Source organism: Ictidomys tridecemlineatus, unplaced genomic scaffold (assembly GCF_052094955.1).
Source record: "Ictidomys tridecemlineatus isolate mIctTri1 unplaced genomic scaffold, mIctTri1.hap1 Scaffold_411, whole genome shotgun sequence".
NCBI classification, from domain to species: Eukaryota; Metazoa; Chordata; class Mammalia; order Rodentia; family Sciuridae; genus Ictidomys; species Ictidomys tridecemlineatus.
Window position 1 is genome coordinate 120381 of NW_027522668.1, and position 24780 is coordinate 145160.

The window sequence follows — 24780 nt, forward strand, 5'->3', positions numbered from 1 at the left end:
TGCCATTTTTGTAATGCCAAGCCTCTTGGTACATGAACATAGATGGCATCTCTCCTTTTAAAAATTATCACTATTTCTCTTAAAATGCTTTCAATTTTCTGTGTAAAGATTTGCACATCTTTCATTGGAATTATTTCCAGATATATGATGTTTTATTATATGACTTAGGTGGATTCACTTAAAATTTTTATTTTACAATTACCTTTTGCTGACATATAAAAGGGTAACAGTAAATTATGTTGAGAAATGTTTTTGCTTCACTCACTTTTTAAAAATAGTTTTGTAGTTGTAGATGGACATAATATTTTAAATTTATTTATTTATATGTGGTGCTCAGGATCAAACCCAGAGCCTCACATATCAGGCAGGTGCTTTACCACTGAGCTACTACCCCAGCTCCATCACTTTTTAATTCTAAAAGTGTCTACTTTTTAAAAAAAAGTATTTTTAGTTGTAGATGGATACAATACCTTTATTTTGTTTAATTTAGTTTATATGTAGTGCTGGGGATTGAACCCAGTGCCTCAAGCATGCTAGACAAGTGTTATACCACTGAACCACAACCCCAGCCCTAAAAGTGTCCACTTTTAATACTTGTATTCAACATTGTACTGAGAGAATTCAATATTTCATTGGTTTTCCATTTTGCTGATATATCTTCCAGTTTAATGAAGTTTTCTTAATTTACTGACATACTAGTATTACAAAAAATGGGTGTTAAATTTTTAAAAACATTTTATGGTGCCATTTTTTTATTCCTCTCTGAACATGGTGACACGTAATAAATGGTTTTGTGAATATATAATTGATATTTGAATCCCAACCTCATTGTAATATGGGATATATTGATGAATTTGATTTGTTCTTATTTTCCAAAGTGTTTGTACATCTACATCCATAATGGATGTTACAACCTTTTATTTTCTTGTAAAGTCTTTGCATATTTTAGGATGAGGTTACTAATTGGACCTCATAAAATCAGCTGAAACTTCTGTCCTCAGAGTTTAAGATTGGTATTAGTGTTTCCTTAACTATTTAGTAGAACTCTCCAGGAGGGTTACCTAGGCCTGGATTTCTTTGTGACAGTAATGCTTTTAATTATCATTTAACTTTATTTAATAAATAGAGAGTTCATATTTCCCACTTCTTATGTGAGAGATGGTAAACTACTTTTCCAGGAAATTTCAGAATCAGTGGAATGACTTTGATAACTTATGTCTCTTTTCAGTTTATTAAATTGTTTTCTTTATTATTTCTTCTTTCTACACTTTTCAGTGTTTAATATTTACTTTCTGTTATCTTCTTGAAATAGTCAATTATTTTAGTCATTCTTCTGTATTTTGGGCCAAAACCACTATAAACAATATTTAATGCATCTGTAATTTTAGATATGTTTCATTTTTCCATTATTATTCATTTTAAAAATTCTCTAAATTTTCATTGTAATTAACTCATTCTTTTCATAGAGTCATGGGTTTTGTTTATCTTTTTATTATTGGTTTCTAGTTTAATTCCATAATGGTCAGAATATACTACTAAATTATTTCAAACCTTTGAAATTTATACATGGACCATGTCCAAATTTGGCAAATGATCCACCTGCATTTGAAACAGTTGTGTACTTTGTCAATAGCTAGTGCAGTATTCTGTAAGTTTATCAATCATACTGTTCAGATTCTACATCTTCATTGACTGATATGACTGCTTATTGTAATAGTTGAGATATGTATGGTTACATTGTAAATTGGTTTATTTTTCCTTATACTTATTTTCCATTTGGGTCTTTACAAATTTAAAAGCCATGTCATTAGATTCATATAAATTCATAATTATTTTATTTTTCTTTTGAACTCCCTAATTTCATCATAATTAAATGTCTGTTTTCATTTCTAGCAATAATTCTCACCATGATTTCTTTTTAAGGTAGTAATAAAAATGTACCCAGTGTCCTTTCCATGCCACTTGGTCATATGTACAACTTTGCCAACCTATTACTTTTGCCCTTTCTGGGACAATCTCAAGGTATGCTTCTGGAAAACAGCACACAATTGTTAATGGTGTTTACACAAGTCTACAGATGCATGAGTTTGACTTCTCCCTCTGTGCTGGGAATGGCTCAAACTCAGGTCTTCCACACATTAGGACAGCACTCTATGCTAACCTACAACCAGTCTCTGTGTGTGTGTGTGTGTGTGTGTGTGTGTGTGTAATACAGAATAGTATAAATGTTTATTTTCTGTGAAATTGAATTTGCTCTCCTGTTTTTACAATATACAAAAGTATATCTGAAGAGCTCTAGTAAATATAATATTTCTACTTTGGGACATAAACAGAGCTAAAAAATTATATGCCCAAAACCCCCCCAAATAATCATTTAAAATTGTTGATTTAATGTGGCTATTATTCTTGTTCAGCAATTTGATGCAAATACCTAAATACAAAAAGGTTTTTTTTTTTTTTTTTAGTGAGTACTACATGGGAAGAAAAAAGTTTAAGACTTTAGTTATCTTCCTGAAAATTTCAAATAAATAGCATTTGATTACAAACAAGACATTCTTAATCAACGCCATCATACATACTCTACAATTATGATCAAAATTTTACAGACATTTTTTGCACACTTTATATAAATACACATCACAATGATACAATTAGAATTAATATGGAATATATAAAAATGAACAAAATGTAGATTTATACCAGCAATTTAATTGCAATCTCTTGAAAAATAATTTGACTAGATATTATTTTGTCTCTTATGCTAATTTATATTGATACAAATTTTACTTAAACATAATAGATTCAGGTGCTAAGAATGTCTGCAGTATCTACATTTAAAGTTACTATGCTATAATTTTATAAATCCAAATTTCAAAAGAAGGATACTTTAATGATTAATGGAATCCTCTTCTGGATTACTTAATTTCTATTACCTATATCTTGCATTTTCATATTAGCATATATATATATATATATATATATATATATATATATATATATATACTTAATACATACAACTATGGAGTCCTTGTAGGAAAGTAATGATCATAGACTAATAATAATTACTGAGGATTAAAGTACCTAACAGAATGCCTGAATACCAACATCGTTTTTTCTTGTCATAAAATCTGGAGTCCTAATTTTAAAAAGGCTCTTAAATTCAGTTTTTAAATTACTGAAAAGGATTTAGGTTATTTTAGCAATTATATAAAAACACAGATACTTTCACCTTACCAAATCACTAGCTAAAAATAATAGCATATTAAATATCCCTCATAAAAACAAATCCCACTACAATTTTGAGTGCTTTGTTAGGCAGTCCATTTGAGTTAAAAAGTAAGAATCATGTATTGGTTTGAAGCTTTTTAGTCCAAGCCTACAAAGAGAAATGTATTGATGAAAAATCTTTCCCTAAACTCATCTGTTACAGCTTCTATATTCCTTATTTCTCCATCCAAGCCAAATTTTATACTCGATACTTATGTGAAGATCTCTGTTACCCCCTACATAATGTTTAATTAAATTCACACACACCTCATTTTAACAATACCCAGTAATCACTTCAACAATTTATTGTTTCAAACACATACCACCTCTGAAGGACAATGAAGAGACCTCTAAGCATTTTAGCCATTCCTCATTAAAGAAAAACTTCCCCTCCTCTGAAAATCACTTACTGTACCTTAATATTTTGGGTGTTTTTGAAAATATAACTTCTTAATTTAAAAAATTTGCCTGGGGATTTCTTCCCCTGGTTATTTTCCAAAGTAAAAATAGCATATTCCATAATTCACCCTAAATAAAGCTAATTTTTCCTAAAAAGATATTGGTTTTCTAAACACAAGATGTCATTTGATTCAAATATGTTCCATAATTTGTTTATCTAGACATTCTATCTGTGTTTATTCTAAATCTAGAACCAAAGAATGATTGGGCAATACCAATGCTTCTTTGGCTGTTTCAACTGAACGAAGTCACACAATACCATACTTTATAAATTATATTATAGTAATATATAAATGTTCTTTGCCAATAGAATCAGAAGAATAGGACATCTAATTCTTAACCACTTGAGGAAATTAAGAATCCATATAATAAAGAAAAAAATTTAAAAAGAAAATCCAATTTAGATGAGGCATAGAATTAAGATATAAAATGTTCTCATTTCTTCTCTTTCAATATTATAATTTCATATTTTTTAAAAAAGAAATAAATTAAAATACAGTAATTGTTAAGGATGCTTGACTTTCTGAAAGATAGTTTAACATTTCTGTACAGGTCCATTCATCAGTCTTGTGAAAGAGTTAGTAATTCATGGATGCAGGGTAACTTTTTGCTTTTCCTGCAGAGTTGATGATGCACATCAAACAGCGTCCCAATTCCTCAAGAATCATCCACTCTGCTGCTGCCTTTGATTTTCTCTTCTTGTCTGCCTGCTCTGCCTGGGTGTGAATCCAACTACTACTTTCTTAGTTATAAACCTACTAAGTGGCAATTTTCCTCCTCCACTATTCAAAAGCCAGTGTTGGCCTAGTAAGCAAGTCTGAGAAGATAATTTAGTCTTCATGAAGTTTGTTGCTGCACTCTTATTTCAGCTTTATTTGACAAATGCATCCATGTCTTTCTTTCTGGGCTTTCTTCAAAATTCTTACAGTCAACACATTTACATATTGAGGAACACATTATTTTTTTCCTCATAGCACTCAGGAGTTTTTAAGACATCCTGACATTTACAATTACATCCCTTGCTATGACATCGATATGCTTCTCCCCCTTTCCTTTCCCTATCCTAGGCTTAAAATCTGTATTTCTGTCAAGGCATTCCTTTATACTTTTTGCCTTTTATTTTCATGTTCCAAATTGTTATAACAATTAGTAGAACTGCAACTGTTATAAAATTTGCCATTTACGAAGCAATCACAGTATAATTTCAAACAGTGATTTTCTACAATTACAGGGCATTCTTGTCTGACTGGCAGATACTGATGGGATTATACCATTGAATGGAAGACTTTCCTGAGTCTGGATACCAGGTGTTCCAGTAAAATTAGAGCTGACTGCTATACACACATATGAAGACTGCTATAGCTGAGTAATGTACTGAGCTGGAAGCACTGCATAACCCACAATCCCTGTTCCTGGAGCTGGTGCCAGGATAGTACCTGGAGGCAGGTTAGAGAAATTGGGCTGGATCTGTGTCAGTGGGGTGAAAGGCATCAATGCTGTGGTTGGCTGTTAGTTACTATTTATGAAGCTGGATTGATTGATTTTGGGACAACTTGTTGGAAAGCCTGAGCTTGGACAAACAGAACTGACATGTGCACTGGGGTTGTATTAACAACCACTGGCTTTGCTTCCTAAAGAGGCTTAATGCTTGTACTTGGATTCTGACTAACTGATTGAGTTAAGATACTGGCTGTTGTGGCAGTAACAAATCAGACATAATGAAACTTCCTTCCAGGCACTTGAATCTGCTGAACAGTTGCCAGCATTTCTAGAGGAATTGGGAGCAGTTTCCAGAGGAATATCTGTCTTAAATCGTGATATGCTCACTCCTCCAACAGTGATGCCCTGCACAGCTGATTTCATTGCTCTATTTGGTGACTTCAAAGGTAAGATGGCTATTTTATTTGGCATCTGCATTGTAAAACTGAAAGTTGATGCAATAACACCACTTTCAGATATTGTTATAGTCTTTGATAGAGTTCTAGGGGTAGACTGTGAAAGAACTCTACCTGCAATGAATCATATTGTCTGATATGTAGCTGCTTTACTATTAATTGCTTTTGCAAAGATCAGCTTCATGAATACTGGACCACAGGTTGATGTTAGCATCTCATCTGGCACCACCTCTAGGATCACCTTTGACTTCAGTATCCGTCATGGCTACTAGATTTTATACCTAGCATTTCCAATTATATAGGCCTTTCCTGTCTATATATAGTGTGCTTGGTATCAAACTGGCATTTAAACAAATTGGCACTCATCAATTAAAATTTAAGTCAGTAGATGGAGCCAAACAATTCAATTCAAATCAATTAATTAAATAAAAATATAGAAGTCTTTAAAATTCTAACTCACAAGATTTTTTAGATGGCCAGACAATAAAATCTTTATTTCTAAAAAAATGTCTAAAATGTAATAAAAATCCATTGTTTCTAAAATTTTTCAACAGAGAAGAGATAACTAATACTGCTAATCACATTGTTCTGATATTCTTATTTTATTATTAAAATAAGTAAATTAAATATAGAATAATTGGAATTAAGTTTCAGCAATATGGTTTCTCAAAGAAATTAGAAATTACAACTGAAGCCCAACTACTTTCTACTTTTTCTTTCCAATTGTTAAAGAAACAACAGGATCCTGCATCAAATCTCTTCAGAGGAAGCTGAATTAATTGCCATTATCCTGGCATTGAGATTATTTTCTACTGCTGTAAACATTGTTGTAGATTCTTAATATACAGGTAAACCTGTTCCTCATATTTCTGTAGCTGTGTTATCTCCTCATTTGGAATCCAATTTACTGTCTCTTCTTTTTAACTCTTCAAACTCTTTCAGAGCATCATATGCCCCCCAACTTCCTTGCTCATATGTACAGCCACACTAAGATTCCTGGATTTTTGATAGAGAATAACACCCACACAGAGCTGTGAGATCACTTTATCTTTTATTTTCAGATGCTGTAAAATTTCATGGATTTTTTTCATCAAAATGCTCAATTACTAGTGATGATGTTTTCCATTTCTTCTCAACAAGCTCATGCCATTGTCAATAACTGTTCTCACTGTACACCCTTCCAGGCCCCTATGTGGGAATCTGAAAATCCATTTAATGCACTTTGGCAAATGCATATTACACATTTTCCTCCTTTTCATCCTTATTTCTTTCTTCATATTTCCACTGATACTCATTCTGGGTTTATCTGGCTATTGCCTATTGATCAAAAAATGTATCGTCTTAGATTTCTCATTTATTACTCTGCTTTGCCACTAGGGGCAAGCCTACTTATTTAAAGACACATAACTTCCTGCATATACAACCTGTGATTTTGCATAATTTTACACTCATTGGAATATAATTTTAAACCATGGAATGCCCCATTCTACCACACAAGTCTTCATTAAAGGAGCACATCATACCCTGAAGACATGCTTGTCAATACAAAAAAAGGGGTACCTAGCTCAGAGCAGAATACAATTCATAATTTTATGAAAATGGGCATAAAATAAAGGATATAAGCGACAAAGGGGGCTGAATGAACTTAAATTGTAGATTACAATTTTATAAAGTTTTCTGAGAACTGAAATTTTTTTATATTTTAAATTTCCTACTTACATGACATAGTCATGTTTTATTGTTTACTCTTAATATGCTCTAGTTATTTTTATTTTATGGAAAAACTACATGATTTTAATTATTATCATCAATGGCAAATAAGACTTTAAATCAATTAAAATCTTTCACTAAGCATAAAGTTATGTTCATATTTGCTACAGTCATAATAAGTACACTTAATTGTATCAAGGCACAAGCTTTGTTTAGATTTTAAAATATCACTGATTGCAAGATTATGTATATAATATTCCCATTGTTGCTTATGTAATAGTAAATTAATCAACTTAAGTTACACTATCTAGAATAAAATAAAATGGAAATAATTGACTCATTGGATTCATATTTAAACCATATTTATTTACAAAATGTTATTCTAAGAATTATAATTCCATTAAGTTTCAATTGGAGCAGAAGTATAATCACTTGAGTAAAAGCAGTTAGTTAAACTAAAAATGAGAGATAGATTACATTTGAAGGCAGATACAAAATATTGTCAGGATTTTGTTGTGCTTCTGGATGTTCAGTAGCAGGCTCATTTGAAGATGGAAACAACCCTGAAGGAAACTCATTTCTACTTTCAGAATGCGGGGGAGGGAGGGGGGAAATTCAGCTCTTGGGAGGAGATAATGAGCAAAACACAACAATCCCATTGGGAATGGAGCAGGTGGTGGGCTCCATACATGTTTCTTCGAGGAGGTGGAGGAAAAAAAGGTCCTCTTCTCATCAACTGACTCCTTGGATCCACTGGAAACAATGGACCTCTGATTGGAGGGAAAGGTTAGAAAGAAAAGCCAGAGCCAGTTGCTTCATTTTCAGCAGGGACAGATGAATCAGGCACACTGGAATCACCAAGATCAACTTTGGTATCATTTCTACTGGATCCCATTTCTGAAGACATAGGACCATCCATTTTATCCAATGGAGACATAGTAGAACTTCTGCGTTCTGCTGCTCCAAGGTGGTCAACCATAATTAGAATAACATTCATCTTGCCTTAGTACAGGAAGATGTGGTTCAGAATATGGTTGGCCTGGTGGAGACATCATCATCTTAGGTTTCTGTTCCCATGGAGTTGACAGGGGCCCAATGTTATAATTTGCTCTCTGAGAATCACTTATCCCATCATAGCCTGATTCTCTTCTTTCATTGATAATCTGAGGGCCCAGAGAATCCTCTGGGCCTCTTCAGGCTCTTCCTCCTGCCCTTGTAAGCAAAGGTAAGAGTCTGAGTGGACATTTCTTTTCCAAAAGAGGATCTCTCACTTCAGATGAAGATCAACCCAATGGTGAGGCACCATTTGGGGAATTCTCTCTGCCAAAAGCTGTATTTGAATCATCAAGTGCAGAAGGATGTTTTTCTACAAGCTTAAATTTATATTCATTTTAAGTTAAGTTTTGTCTGTTTTGGGCATTTTGTTTCCTTAAATCATTGAGGTTTCTTTCAGCACTCTGAGCTGCCAACTCATTATCATATGCTTTTTTCTCATAGTACATAATCAGCCCCCGGTTAGAATGAATGGTTCTCTCCAATTCTTCTTCAGGATCTTGGACTTGCTTTCTGTAGTTCTCCAGCTGTTCAGTTGCATGGCTGATGTTTTCCTCCATTTTTGAAAGCTGCTCCTCTCTCTCTACCTGGTAATTTCCCTCTACTATTTATTACCTTTGGAGTTTCATTACATTTTCTTGATATAGTTCAATCATTACTTTAAGTTGCTGCTGCAGATTCTGATTCTCACTTTTAAATGGTGTATTTTTTGACTGCAAAGATACTTGTTTTGGCTTAAAATTTTTAATATTCTCTATAAGGTCTTCCTTTGTTTCAATTAAATAAGAAAATAAAGTAAAAATTTCATTTTTTAGAGAGAGAGTCTTTAAATAATTATTTTTCAGTTTTCGGTGGACACAACGTCTTTGTTTTATTTTATGTGGTGCTGAGGATCGAACCCAGTGCTCCACGCATGCCAGGCAAGTGTGTTACCACTCGAGCCATATCCCCAGCCCTGATTTTCTTCTCCTTCTAAGGTTTTAAAAGAGGTCTTTAACTTAGGCGCATAAAACCATCCCTTCAAATCTCCTTTTGGCTGATCCTCTAAGTGATCATCCAACACTCTTCATTTCCAAATCTAAGTTACCATCATCTGTTAGGTCTTCCCCAACCACAGAAGCCCAATCTTTCAGCAGCAGCAAGTGTTCAGAGACTTAATGTGATTTTCTTTATCTCTTAGAACTTATTCTGCATGTACTTTAGAGTGTTCAAATGTCATTTTCTGTTATTAAGGACATTTACTTTTTCTTTCCATACTTCAACTTCTTGTAAAAGCTGTTTCTGACTTTCTTGAAGTTGGGAATTTTCATTCAAAACCCCTTTTATTGCTTCCTTAAATCCTCCTTCATTCATTTGGAATAGTCTCAAGGTTGTTTTATTATCAGGTATTTGTGATCTGAGTGATTTTGATTTATCTTCTAGGAACTTAATCCTTTTTGATATAACCACCATCAATTCATCCAGTTTAGAATGTTTAGTTTTCTCTTAGCTCTTTTTCTATAAAGACTATTTCATCCTCAAGTTTAAATACCAACCTATCCAAGTTTTCATAAATTGCCTCCAAATTTTCTGCTTCTATTGACTCCTTCACCAAAATGTCATCCTTTAAAGGTGACTAAGCCTTCATACTCTTTTTGAACAAGGATAACTTTTTCAAGTAGTTCACATTTTTCTTCATTTAATCCAGAAAGTTTTAGAGCAAGCTTTTTTTCTCTTCTCATGCAACACTTGCTCCTCACAGACTGATAACTTCTCCACAAAAACAAAACATCAACAAAAAACCCAATAGCTGTAAATATCACCAACTCCTACAGACAGCCATAAGGACTAGGGTGTATTTCCATGTCTTCCAACAATGCACACCACAACCCTGCTTACTTCTTCCAGGACCACCCCCATGTAGGGGTGAGGGGAAGCAGTTGCCCCACCAGCACACTAAGGCTACTTTGGCTATTCCCTCTGAAACCACAACATGTGCTATCTTCTACCACCTTATGACCCAGTAGGACTCAGCAGATGCCAGAAGCGTGCTCTTGAACTTCCAGAACCAAGAGCTAAATAAATGTCTTTTTTCTATAACTTACTAAGGGTGATATTCAATTATAGCAACACAAATCATACTAAGTTTCAGAGAGATTACTGGTCAAGGCATACCACTAAAAAGCAACAGTTCTGGGACTCAGACAATTGTCTTTAGTTCCATACCCCAATGGAAGCAGTTAGCCATCAAGTAAAATACACAAAAATCAGGCTGCAGATTCCTCTTTACTTTCCAGAGCTGTTTCTGTTTGGATGTAAAAGCCACTAAATGAGAGTAGCTTCTTTGCATCTACTGCACCTGTATCAATCTACCTACTTTCAAATCAAATTCTTGAGCCTTTTCCTCATCTGAACATGCAGCTCATTCACACTTTAGTAATGCTAATAATAATATTCACTAATAGAGTTATTCTCATCATTAAATGGACAGACAGAACAGACATCAAATGTTGTTCCACTTATTCCCACTCTCCTTTACCCGTTATTAACTAGAGGCAAAAAAGTGAGAATTCTTAAAAATCATTTCCCTTTGAAGGATTATAGAATTTTGAAATGGAAAAGAAACTTTGATAGCATAACAAATAGTAATAAGATACTGAACCACACCCAGCTAAAAATTGAAGTCTGGGGCAATTACATTTGAGATTTTCCACTCTGTGACATGGGCACCTGGTCTTTCCTCTTATTTAAATTTAAGAAAGTTTTACATTATTCATATAATCATTCTCCAGATCACCAGAGATGATGATGACAGATGCAGTACCCCATGCAATTCTTGAACATTTCCAGAGTTCAGAAACAACTGTTTGTGCACTTTTCTACAACTTGTAATTTCATTTCCTACCAAAATTCTAATACTTAAAATTTTGCTTTATAAAATGCAAACATTGTCTTGTAGGAAATCAGTAGCACCCTATATTTAGAAAATGGTAAGCTGAGTGTGGTGGTGCATGCATCTAATCCCAGCAGCTCAGGAGCTAAGACAGAAATATTGTGATTCAAAGCCAGCTTCACCAAAAAGCGAGATGCTAAGCAACTCAGTGAGACCGTGTCTCTAAATAAAATACAGACTAGGGCTGGGGATGTGGCTCAGTGGTTGAGTGCCCTTGAGTTCAATCCCTGGTATTCTGCTTCCCAAAAAAAGATTAGTGTTTCCTTTTTGACACGTTACCCTAGGAAACGGGGGATCTTCAATCCAGAGAAGGTACTGTGAATAATTTGTTAACTGAGAAATGTCAATTTGCTTGATAAAAGGATTCCCACCATCAAAGTACCATAAGGAGTTTGAAGGAGACATAAGAAGACTTAAGGAGAGATTATATTGGCATCTAGGGAATCTGAAAGATGATTCTTGTAAGTTCCAGCAGCATCCATCAATCAAATATAACCGGTAAAAGCTCTCATGATTGTTACAGTGTAAAATAACTATCCTTCTTGGTGTACATCTCTGGACCTCCCCAAGGGTCCTCCAAGAACCCCACACAAATCACTCAGACCACCCAACCTCCAGCACTCTGGCTGCCAGCCACTCTGATTCACTGGTATTTATGCCAAAGCAATTGTAAAATATTTTGAATATCTACTGGGTACCATCAAAACTGTTTAAATAAGAATCTTTCTTACCCCTAAAAACTCATACATTTTTCCCTTGAGCTATTTGACAGTGTTTTCTTCCTAAGAAATTCTAGCATCTGAAAGAAAGATCCAGCTCCATGAAATGCATCTCTTTCCTATATTAAGTTTTCATCAAATTATGCATGTTAAAATTTAATTTAGAATTCATTCACAGCCTAATTAAAAGTCCTAAGCTGTGATGCTAATATATTTTAAAATGCAGAGCTATAAGATTTGTACATGTGTAAAACTATATGTTACATCCCAATTAATCATTCATTTTTTTGGAACCATGTATTATTAATTTCTATTCTGATCTCAACTATAATAATAATACAACAATGATAGCAATACAGAGATCACTAATGACAAAAGAAAAATTTTGGTTCTACTCCTGGAAATACTCTAGTTTATTAAACTACACAACAGTGCAGCACTTAGAATGCCCTTAAAAATTACAGAGAAGACCCAAAAATGTGACCATTTACACTTCTCCTTAACTCTGAACTATGAATTTGTTACCAATGGGTACTACCCAGTCAGTAAGAGTTTGTCACATGGAAAGTAATTAAAATAACCAGATAGATTTTTGAAGGAAAATATCTGCATTTGAAGACAGAAATAAGAGTCTTAATTTTCAAAAGAAAATGATTAGCTATTTGCAAATTACAATTCACTAAAAGCATATCACTGTGATTTCAATACCTAAAGTATGTAACAATGCCATGAAATTTTTTTCCTCAAACAACAGCTTAGAACATAGCTACACAGTTAACAGTATTTGACAATAAATAATGGTATACAACAAAGAGCCATGCACAAAACAACTAGTCCAAACAGGAACAGTCAGAGCTCTGAAGATGCAGGGAGATACACAGATGCCCAAAAAAGGCTGTTAAACATGAGCACAGCAAGCAGCCACACAGATAACATTGCACTTGGATTTATATTTTCAAGTTCAAGATATAATGGGGTGCTACATAAAGCAGAAGGTCAACCCCAAGGGAGTCAGTGAAAGTCATTGACTTATCTCCACAAACATGATTTCCAATACCTGTAAGAGCCACCATCCCATAGCAGCTGAGAACACTAAAATACTCAAGTCTAAAGTGTACTTGCCCCTTCCAGCTTCTCCACCATGTTAGCCAGCATCTCCTGCAGGTTCTGCACCAGGAGGAACTGCTCTAGCAAAAAGGTACAGATGGGCAAGTCCTGGGAGACATTCTGCAAGGAAAGTGGGAGAGCCATAAATATGTCACCAGTGTCAAGCATCCAGGCCCCATCTACCTTGGTGTCTTCCAGCTGCTGTCACAGAAAGAGTGATGGGGGTGCTTGCTATTTCTGCACTGTCAGCTGCCCATCACCACAAGACACTGTCATTACTGCTCTTGTTTAAGAGCATGCCATGTCTGGAGTGTATATCCTGACATGCCACACTGTACTGGACCTTTGTCTGTAGTCCCTGTTGTTCTCTACAACAGGGACTCTTTCTGCCACCAGAGAATAAGAAAACAAAAAAGTTAGGTCACTTTTCTAAAGTCACAAAATAATCAAGCCAGGCTTGAAAGTTGGATTTTCCAAACTTACAAATTGGTTTCAAACCTACCAAGCATTCTGTTGATTTTTTTTTTGAGAGAGAGAGAGAGAGAGAAATTTTTAATATTTATTTTTTAGTTTTCAGTGGACACAACATCTTTGTTTGTATGTGGTGCTGAGGATCGAACTCAGGCCGAATGCATGCCAGGCGAGCGCACTACCACTTGAGCCACATCCCCAGCCCCATTCTGTTGATTTAAAAAATAATATTTAAGGCTGGGCAAGTGGGAGGCAGTGGCATACTGTGTGTGTGCATGAAGTGTGGCAGCATGGAAAAGTCTTGGGGGCATCATGGCATCAGAGACACAGCTAACAGTGGGTAAGACTGGGCTTCACAAGGGACTAAAAACAAAGAGCAGCACTCAAGGCACAAGAGCAAAGTCTGAAATGCATGTTACACCAATCATTTTATGAGCTACACACAACTATGGACATTTCTGAAGACTCTTTCTCAGCACAGTAGATCAAGATGGATGAATCTGCCTTCCTGGAGCGTCCTGTGTGTCTAGAATACCTAGATGCTTCTGCAAAAGTCTTGTCTTGCCAGCACAGGTTTTGCAAGTGATGTTTGCTGGGGATTCTAGGTTCCCTCAGTTGTTCTGAGTGGAGGACCCTTGTTGGCTCTGGTGTTGAGGAGATTCCCAGTGACATTCTGATGGATAGGCTTCTGGAGAGCATTGAGCAGAGGCCTTGGACAGAGGCCTTGGAAACTGAGCCCTAGTGGGGGCAGTGGGACCAACTGCACAAATGCATTCACGGCTCAGGGCAGCACTATAGCTAATTGTAGCACAAATGATCTACAGAGTTCCCAGTATGGACAGCAGCCTTGGGTGTAAGCCTGGAGTCCCCCAGTGAGAGGTACACCTCAGTTACCAAAGCATTATATAACTATGAGGGAAAGGAACCTGGTGACTTTAAATTCACCAAAATGACATCATCGTTTTGCGACAAGTTGATGAAAACTGGTAACTTGGGCAAGTCAGTGAGACCCATGGCTCTTCCCTCACCAACTTTTTTTTTTTAAAGAGAGAGGGAGAGGAAGAGTGGGAGAGAGAGAGAGAGAGAGAGAGAGAGAGAGAGAGAGAGAGAGAGAGAGAGAGAGAATTTTAATATTTATTTTTTAGTTATTGGCGGACACAACATCTTTGTTTTGTATGTGGTGCTGAGGATCGAACCCGGGCCGCACGCATGCCAGGTGAGCGTGCAACCACTTGAGCCACATCCCTAGCCTGGCCCCACCAACTTTTAGCAGATTATTCAACCATTACCTAAACCCCCACCTCAGGGCAAAGAACTTTATGACTTTGAAGTACAAGACAAAGAAGTGGACAAAGATTGCCTTCTGTTTGCAAAGGATATTTTTCTGACTGTGATACCCAGAGTGGATGAAAACTGGGCTGACGGAATGTTGGCAGAGAAAGTAGGCATATTTATGATTTCCCACATTTGAGTTTAACTCAGCTGCTAAACAGCTGATGGAATGAGATAAGCATCCCCTGCCAGAAGTTGATGCTGGAGAATGTCCCTCAGCAATAGTCCAGAGCAGCACTGCCCCAAAGCTCTCTGACACCAAGAACACCACCAAAAAGTAGCACTTTTTCACTTCCCTCACCATGGCAAAGAAGTCTTCCCATACATCCCAGAACTGCCACTCCATGGAGATTAGCCCTCCTGTCCTCATCAGCTCCAGCAACCCCACAGCTGCTGAGAGAATCAGCAAACTGTCTGGAATTCCTGCAGTGTCCCTTCTCAAATTCATATGAATACCACTGAGTTAACTGTGACCTCATTCCTAAGCAGCTCAGTGACAACTGGCTCCTCATTCGTTTTCCTGTTAGATGTCCTCACTCCAGCTGCCCTTGGAACTATGAATCCTCCCCTCTACCACCACATCTCCTGGCTGTCATTGTCCTCACCTCCACACTACTGTTGGTGTTCCTGCTGCTGAAATGGGACCCAGACCCATGGAAGGATCCACTGTACAGATTGCACATTTTCAGACTCAGACTCACCCCAGTGTGTATGTGGCTATCCACCCATAGACTCCCAGAAAGAAGATGAGCTAGAACTGGGAATAGGGGAGATGATTTTAGTGTTTGAGCATTGCCAGATGGCTGGTTCAAAGGGATGTCAATGCATACCACTGAGATTGGGGCAATTATGTGGCATCTGTCAGAAGGGAAGTGATAAATGCTACCCAAGCTAAAGTTCCTGTGTCTACTGTGGGTCAGAAAAGTTAGGGGATGACAAAGGTCAGGCCCTCCACTGCAGGAGGGCCTTCCCAGAAGCTCCATAGAAATGATGTGGCTGGGACACCCATGGTTGTCTCTCCAGCTGCAGTGTCAGCAGCTCACAACCAAATAAGTGGTCAAACTAAGGTTCTGTTGCACATGCCTGGGCAGATTACAGTCAACCATGCCTCCAATGAAGTGAGGGCAGTTGCAGCACATAATTAAGAATACCCCACAGCAGCACTGATGCCCATCCAGGTGTAGAATGCTACCTGCATTTATGGGCCTGCCCCATCATTTGCTGGCCTCCCCACAGCCTCTGCAACCAGTGGCAGGTTCTGCTGCCCATGCTGCTGCTGTCAGTTTCAGTTAAGCCGGTACCTCACTGGCCTGTGTTTCAGCCACTTCATAGACCTCCCCAAGTATCATCGCTGCCTCTCATGAAACCAAGCCCAGTGGCCAGACAGTGACCATTCTCCCTGGGCCTCCCACAACTCCACGATTCTTCATCATCTCGTGGAAGCAGTTCAGCAAGGAAACTTGACAAGGACAGTAAAATAGAAAAAAGGGGTTACTGAAGTTGCCTTCTGGTTCTGCCACAAAATTGAAGCCCTGAGTAGCACCTCCAGCATTGCTGAAGTTGAAGTGGAGTTGGAATCAGGGATAAATGGTGATGAGTCATCCCTACAGGGAGCCATGGGTCCTGAGTTACCAGTTGGAGGGAGGCCATGGCAGGGCCGACTACTGCCCCATGGATGGGAATGGCCCAGTCACTATGGCACCAGCAGGAACAGCCTTGAACCAAGAAGCTTTCCATCTGAAGACTAGCTCCCTGGACTTTGCAGTCCTTTTGCTCTACCTCCTGGTCTGGCATGTTCCTCACTGGGTCCTGTCATGAACGAATCTAACCTATTGTTTGTGAAAGGCACTAGGTGGAGGTTTCCTATCCTCCACTAAGTGAGGCAGAATTTGGGGACTTAAAGGAGATATTATGTTTGTTCATAAAATGTGAGAGGATGGTTGGTCCAAAGGCACATTACAACACTATGGGAAAACTGGGCTTTTCCCAGGAGGCTTTGTGGAAAATATCAGAGGAAATAAACACTGGGAAGACTTGAAATCACATCACAAAAATGAAGATCACAAAGCAGTCTGATGGAAAGAGGACATGTGTGGACTTCCAGAAGGTCAGGAGCTGTGCAGAGAGTTGTTGTGTGGCTCCTGAGTCTTAGCACAACCAAACCAGCCATCAGAGTGAAGCAGGTGTCTGGGTTTCACCACTCAGTTGGGATTGTAAGGTGTACCTTTGCTAAGTAACCATTTTTGTATTTGTTTATTTTGTTTTGTCTTTACAATGTATAACTAAAATGGACACTTGTTTACAAGGCTTAGCTAATGTATTTGCTTCTTTAAAACTGAAATTTTCTTGTAATAGATAAACTCTTTGGATTATGATTTTAAGAAATTAATTTATGAAATAAGAGCCAAGGAGAAGCTGTATTATCTCCTACTTAAGCCAAGAGATTCATTGTGCTGTAGAATGCATCTTCCTTCCCTCACCCCTGTTCCCCATCATTACATTTTGCTTCCTTAAGACAGAAATGTTGGTACTCTAACTTGGGTTTTCCTCTTTGGGAAACTAAACATACAACTCAGTATCAGTAAGGGCCTATGGTAGGGAGGAAAAACTCAAGGAAAAAAAAATGTTAATGATTCATTCTTTCTAGTTTGATCATGAGTTAACCTAAAGACTTGATCCTCAACTTTATAGGTTTTTAGTTTTCCTATAATGAAACCAATAAAGTAATGAGAAAAAAGCAAAAGCATTGACTAGAAATGTATTCAGAAATAATATTTAATTTTATAACAGAAGCAGCTCAATTCATTGGTTGGAAAGTAGGCAACATTAATCTTATACTTGCTGTCAGGGAGACAATGGCTATGAAATGTAATTTCCATTTTACCCCACGAACTGCATGTCCAGAACATTTGTGAGATGTGGTGGTAAGTGATGCACTTGTGTTCAAGTCAAATGCTAAAGAAACAATGTGAAAAATTTACATTCATCCATTGTGGCTCTTTCTCAACCACCCTGGATGTCCCACAGTAACATGAACATGCTTGATGTATACATTTCATTTGCAGTTTTCTGCTGAGGTTAGTTTGCATTCAGAACTGAGCAATACAAGAGATGTAAAATAACCAGCATCCTCTACCCCAAAGCCACTCCTGACCAAGGTCTGCTGAGCACACTCGCTCCCTCCCTGGCTAAGGTGTCCATCAGCCATCAGAGGAGTCATGAATAAAAATGCTCTTTGTGTTCTCAACAGACAGAAGGAAAGGAAAAGTTTAACCAGGAGCTGTTCTGTGGAATCTCTGGAAGGCTTGGAGGGAGCCAGTGTGCCCACACCTTACAATTGTGGCAGGATCCAGCTTAGCCTACCTTTTAATATTTATATCCATTCTTTGTCATTGGCCTCTTCTACCAATTTCATTATGGTGTCATATAGTTATGGGTTTTCAGAGTCCTGAGAACAAAAGTAGGGAAAGAAGCCTGGTAGTGAGGTAGTTACCACAGTTTTCCCATGGGAACTAAGTACTGAAACAACAAGTTTAAAAAAAAATAAGAATTAATGCTTAGAAATAGAAACATGGACTGAAAAGACTTCATCCAATAGCAAGAGGGTTCATCATCTTAAAAAGATGTAGAATGTGGGGCTGGGGCTGCAGCTCAGTGGTAGCAAACTTGACTGGCATGTATGAGGCCCTTCCTTGGGTTTGTTTCTCAGCACCATATATGAAAAATAAAACAAAAATATATCAACAACTAAAAATAATATAGGATGTGGTTGAAAATGAAATCATTCCTAAGTTAACCACTGGTTTTATAAAACACTACATTATGTTCCTGTGTGTTCAAGTAAAAAAAATACTGGTATATCCATGTAATATATGAAGTTTGGTAAAATTAACAAGTTAGGCAAAAAAGCTGATGCCAGCTTACATCTGTGTAAGTTGACACCAATATGTCATAATATTCTTTATTTTAAGAAATTATTGTATTTTATACAAATTTTAAAATGTATAAAGACTACTACATGTTGAGTTAATTTTCACCTGTCTTCATATTTTAAGCTATATGATTGAAGTATTTCTTTTAATAGTTTACTACTATAAATTTGTATAAAATTTCATCTGTAAATAGATCATTAGCTAATATCATATATGGATTTTCTATTGTTTTTTTGAGACAGGAGATGAATTTTGTAAGAAGGGCTCGTTACTAAAATCATAATTCATCATTCCTTTTATTTAATAATTTGAGAACTAAATGAAATGTTTCAAAATTAAAATTTGATATTCCACATTAAAAAATAAATAACATTTTAAGGGACAGGGAAAAAATACTTGCCTCAAAATGATAATGCAGTTAAGAAAATATAAAATTGCACTGGTATGCAATATTTATTTACACACTGCTTCTGCTTAGGCACAAAGATAAACACTTTCACTGGGTGTCACATTTTGCCTTTAATCTGGGGCATAGTAATTGGGCTCCCCATTCTGCACACGTGTGCTGCTTTATCTTCTCATTAATCATTTTCCCTTCTTTTTTCTGTTAGCCTTCTAATCTAATCAAAACCATACATTCTGGAAGTCTCAAATGTGACTGCCAAAGAGAAGAAGGAACCAGGATAAGAACTGATGGGTGAGTTAGAGAATTGAGCCTTAGTAATCATTCAAGCTTCTGCTTGATATAACCCGGATGCAGGACGCACATAGTCCAACTGGATATGGGCTGGTGCTCAAAAGATATTTTCATAACAAAAGGACATTATAAATACATTAAACACAAAATAAAACCAAGACTGTCTTCTCCACAAAAGGGATATTCTAAGGGTAAATCTGATAAACCGATTTAGATACCGAACAACCAACTCCAAGACTCTGGATAAGCTGTTTCTAACATGTCCTTGGAATGATTTCAGACTGACATTCATTTATTTCTTTAAAGTCAGGATAGTAAGACAGCTAAGTGCATGTTTTCTATATAAACGAACCCTCTGAAAAATAATCCTGGCCTAACTACTTACCAGTTCTTACCTTTCTATTTTTTTATTTCCTTCCCTTAAAAAGACACCATAATAATTATACCACCTTCATAAGGCTGTTTTTAAAAAATACGTAGACAGCATACATGAAGAGCTTATAATGATTTCAAGAACACAGAATTTAAAATAAGCAAGGGAGCATCATTGGTCTCATATATGATGAATTCTCTCCAGTTGAGGCACGTGAAGCACCACTCATTTCTTAGCAATTGTTCTTATCTGTATTCCCTTTTGACAACTCATAAAAGAAGACAAATCTATGATTATACACCTGCTCATATCATCTAGAATGTTCTAGCATTTTCATGTCAATTTCTAGATAAATATTCATACACTGGGGATTTGTGAACTCTTTCATGACTTTAACTCGAATCAAACTGTTCAAGCATGGACTGCCTGAACAGCTTATGATCTCTTAAAGATCCTCAAACCCCACACAGGTTTGGAACACTTCATCCTGTCAAGCCAACTTCATGTTTCCACAGGCCTACTACAGGGACTCTCAGAACATGTGAGTCAGTGGGAAACAACCTGCCAGTGACCCTCAAAAGCAATGCTCTGAGACTTGGCTTCTGACTCCTCTCTCTGGGCCACAACCTTCTTCTCACACAAATGTAATAGAAGAGCTGTCAGTAAAAGATTTACTCTGTCCAGGAAAATTTGAAGCCATACAAGTCAGAGCTTTGTGACACTGTCTACTTTCTCTCAAGAACATCAGAATTATTTCCACAACTTCATTCCATTTAAAGTCAACTATGGAATGTATTTCTCAGATCAAATCTATACTCCTCCAAATAACCTTGACATGTTTACAGTAATATTCACTATAGCACTGATGCTGAGCCTTTTTCTGCTTCCTAAAAATCAGAATGGTCACTGGAAAATAAAGCATCCTGTTCATTAACCAAAACCAACTAAATGACTCAAACCCAAATAACTCCCAGCACCTGCACAGCACAGAAGGCCTAACATTTGTGGACATCCATGATGGAAGCTACAACCCACAAGCATATGCACAATATGAACTTTAGTTTTAAATTTTTCCTCCAGTCTCATTACTTAGAAAGTTCATATCTAGAACTTCACTTTGGAAGAACTTTGCTTGCCCTCCCTGTGATGGTGCTCCCAAGTCATGAAAAAAATCTTAATCCTCACAATGGGCTCTTCTGAATGTGCAGATCACAGCAGAACATCCAGCTTGTCACTGTGGCTGAGTACAGATAGCCACTTGCCTATCAGAGAGTGCAAAGCATTCACTCTCAGTCACAGTGATTCTGGCTGTGTACATGTCTGGCCCAGCTTCCCAGAAGAGTGCCCCAAGTAAGTAGACAAGTGGTTCATGCTTGCTTTATGGAGACATCAGTTTCATCCAGATATGTGGACTTTGGCAAAAGCAAAAACTTTCACCTAGCAGCATGTTTATATGCCTCTTCTTTTCAAAACAGAAACTGGTTACCCTTCTCTTCATCTTGACAAACATGCAACCTTAGGCAGAGAAAAGACTCTAAGTCAACCTCAAAGCAGTATCTGGCCTGCTGGCACTGGAGAGGCTATGTAAAATCATTAGGTTTCCTACCAAGGTATCTACCAAACATTTGGCTTCCACAGATGTATCTGCCTAATTCACTTAAAAACCAATTGCAACAGGGTATCACATTTATGGCAATGGAGGCGTGGCATCCCAACCAGCCATGTTGTATAAATGGATATCTAGCCCATGTCATGCCATTTGCAAACTGCTTACACACTGTATTATTTGGTATTATTTGGTTGGAGGCATGAGTTCCTGCTGGGTTTAAGAGCTTTAGGGGGAAATTTGGTGGCAAGGTGCTGGATTATTTGGTGGAAAACAAGAGATGGAGGGAGGCCATGCAGCAAGAAGGCAATTACTGAATATGTGGCACAGAAATTGGAAGGAAATGGAATTCTCAGGAGGTTCCCAAGTAAGACAGGAACTGCAAGATTGAATAATTGTTGGGGAGAGAAGACCAGAGAGGTATGACTCTGAAGGTGTTTTCCTTTTTTGAAATTTTTTACTGGGATAAAGTTCATCATCCTAAAGTACACAAATGAGAAAGCAGTTTGTAGTATACTCCTGGCCTCTGGATACCCATCACCATATCATATTTGAAATACTTCCATCACCTTCGAAAGAAGACGTACAGCTTCTGCAGTCACTCCAAGAACCCCCACCCTCATATCCCAATAGCTTTCCTACTTTCTCTCTGCATGATTTTACCAGTTATTGACATTTCCAATAGTGGGATCACACCTATTCTTTGATGCAGGTGTCTTTATTTAGCTCAAGTTGTGGAGGAACCCTGCGGGACACATATCACAACTGTCTTCCTCTTCAACTGGAATATTAAATATTCCACCTCCCTCATCCTCTCCATTGTTCTCTCCATTTTTATTTGGGTTGTTTCTGGTTTTAGGCTTTGTGGACAACTGACGTGGCTCCCTGCAGCTGCATAGCCAGCCTACTGGTCCCTGTAATGAAGCAAAGTGGCAACAGAGCAGTGGAGCAAGGAGTGGTGGCCCCAGTGGGGTCCAGGTGGTGAGCAGGACCTACAGCCATGTGAACCCGCCATTCAGGCACTGTTAACCATAGCCCAGGCCAGTCAAGCCATGCCCACCTGTCACCCTTGGTCAGCCAGACCTGGCCCCAGTACTGAGGCCTGTGGCAGCAGCCCGCTTCCTGCAGTGCTGCATTCCCATTCCAGCACCTAAACCTTCCCCTTATGACCTGCCCTGAAGAAATGGAAGTTGGCAGATCTGAATGGAAGTCAGGACTCCAGAGCTGACCAATAGCATTATTGCCTTTCCAAGCTCTCATTAGCATAAGTTTGGACCAATAACAGTAACCCAAGAGCTATATACAACCTGAAACATCCTTCCCTGACAGGTCAAATCTGCTGTTTCTGTCACCAGCATCTTCTGTTTTATGACAAGTTTCTGGTTTCTGTTCTTCAATAAATGCTATGGTTACATTGATTCATCCTGGTTTGTGGATTCCATTCATCAAATGCACAAGATGATAAGCCCAAATAGAAAAAAGGTGTTGGTGAGCTGCTGGGGTCTGCTGCTGCACGTCTTGGCTCCACCTGCCAGCAACCATAGTGAGCTTGGTTTTGTCTCAAAGCCAAGGTTTGGTAATGTAGTTGTAGACTTCACACACACATTATTATCTCATTGTGTGGACTTGTTGGGTTACATGGCAACTCCCAAGTTCCACTCCTTGAATAGTCTCCTCTGATATGACATAATAAAAACAGGACTTATGGAGGTGGGGCATCACTGTTTCCCTTGGTGTCCTACAGCCCCTTGTGTCTACCACTCTGGAGGCTCTCAGAACTGTAGCTTTTAGGGACAACTGGAGGTTCCATTGTGTGGTGTGGATGGGGACTCACTGAGAGAAGTCAATGTCAATCCCTGGCTCCCTCTCTTCCTGAAAATCCAGGGGTTAGCTCAAAGTTCCACCCTCCGATTACATGCTGGCCACCCTGGAACCTAGCCTGGTCCTCCAAAGGCTCCTCATGATCCCATAGTCAGGTAAGGCCAACAGGGTGTACTGAGTAAGCAGCCAAACAAGCACTGTGCCTTGACACTCCATTGTAAAGGGAAAGAATGCCCCATGGTGGGAAAGGCCAAGGCACACCAGAGACCACTGTCACTACAATCACTCTGCCTCTGCTCCTACCATCACAGTGCCTCTCTTAGGACTGCTGCAAAGGCCCCAGCTGTCCCAGCACCCACTCTGGTCCTCCCACTATCTGCTCCATTTAACAAACAAAGTGATTCCTTTAAAACCTGTTATGTCACTCTCTAGTCAGAGCCTCCCAGGAACTGTCTCCACACCACGCCACAGTCCTCACAAGACCTCTGGAGCACAGCATGATCTGGCCCTCTCTGCCTCACACTCATACTGGACTGTCTCTGACTCACCTGCCTCTCACCCTGGCTCTCCTTGCTCCTCTAGTACTTCATGGCCAACCTCACTCAGGAGCTGCACAGGGTCCGAGGGTCCCTTGATTAGCCCTGTGATCCCCAGAACCCCTGCCTTTACAACTGTGTCCCACAGAACACTCTGCCACTAGCACTGTGTCCCCCAGGACACCTGTCTCTTGCATTGTGCTCCACAGACTCCCTGCCTTCAGCACTGAATCCGCAGGACCCACAGTCCTCCTACACCTTTCTTCAGGTTTCTGCTGTTACCATCTATCATCATATCAGGGATCCCTAGAAAGTGTTGAGTTCCTCTCTCAATGCCCTCTCTGACCCCTTCCTAGGTCTGACTATTTCCTTCCAAGTTCATGTGCTGGAAACCTCATTCTGGGCAACAGTTCTAGGAGGAGAAATCGTTAAGAGCTGACTGGTCTGTGCAGGCTCCACCCTTCTTTCTCTCCCTTAGCCTTGGCCTTCCCAGGCCCAAACTGTGAGCCAACTAATTTTCATTATAAATTTTTCAATCTGTTTACATGTTGTTACAGCAGCACAAAATAGACTAAGACACATTTAACCTGGCTTCACAGTACTAAGCAATGCAGAAGACACTACCCTGTTACCTGCATGCTTGCTTAGGCCTCTCTCCCCAGAAATGAGAGCAAGGACTTCGTTTGTTACTGCATATGTCCATCAGTGTCTGGTAGATGTTCAGAAAATACTTGTTGATGATTTAAGTCCCTCTATGACTGATATAGACATTGTCACTCTGAATGTGAAAAAGAGAAAAGAAAGAATCAAAAACACAGGAAGCATAAAGGCCACAGCAAGTTCCTTATTATCTCTTAAGGTCACAATTAA

At 38.2% G+C, this 24780-nt stretch overlaps 1 long non-coding RNA gene and 3 pseudogenes across 1 annotated transcript; 2 read left to right on the plus strand and 2 right to left on the minus strand.

The window, feature by feature from the left end:
* LOC144373483 (short coiled-coil protein pseudogene) overlaps positions 1–24780 on the minus strand; it is a 56495-nt pseudogene that overhangs the window by 17321 nt on the left and 14394 nt on the right.
* LOC144373482 (protein lin-54 homolog pseudogene) lies at positions 2967–6085 on the minus strand (annotated as a pseudogene).
* On the plus strand, positions 13718–17021 carry LOC144373485 (E3 ubiquitin-protein ligase SH3RF1 pseudogene; annotated as a pseudogene).
* On the plus strand, positions 19496–22971 carry LOC144373484 (uncharacterized). The gene is made up of 2 exons (XR_013433153.1): positions 19496–19574; positions 22413–22971. It is a non-coding gene; the product is annotated as an uncharacterized LOC144373484 (long non-coding RNA).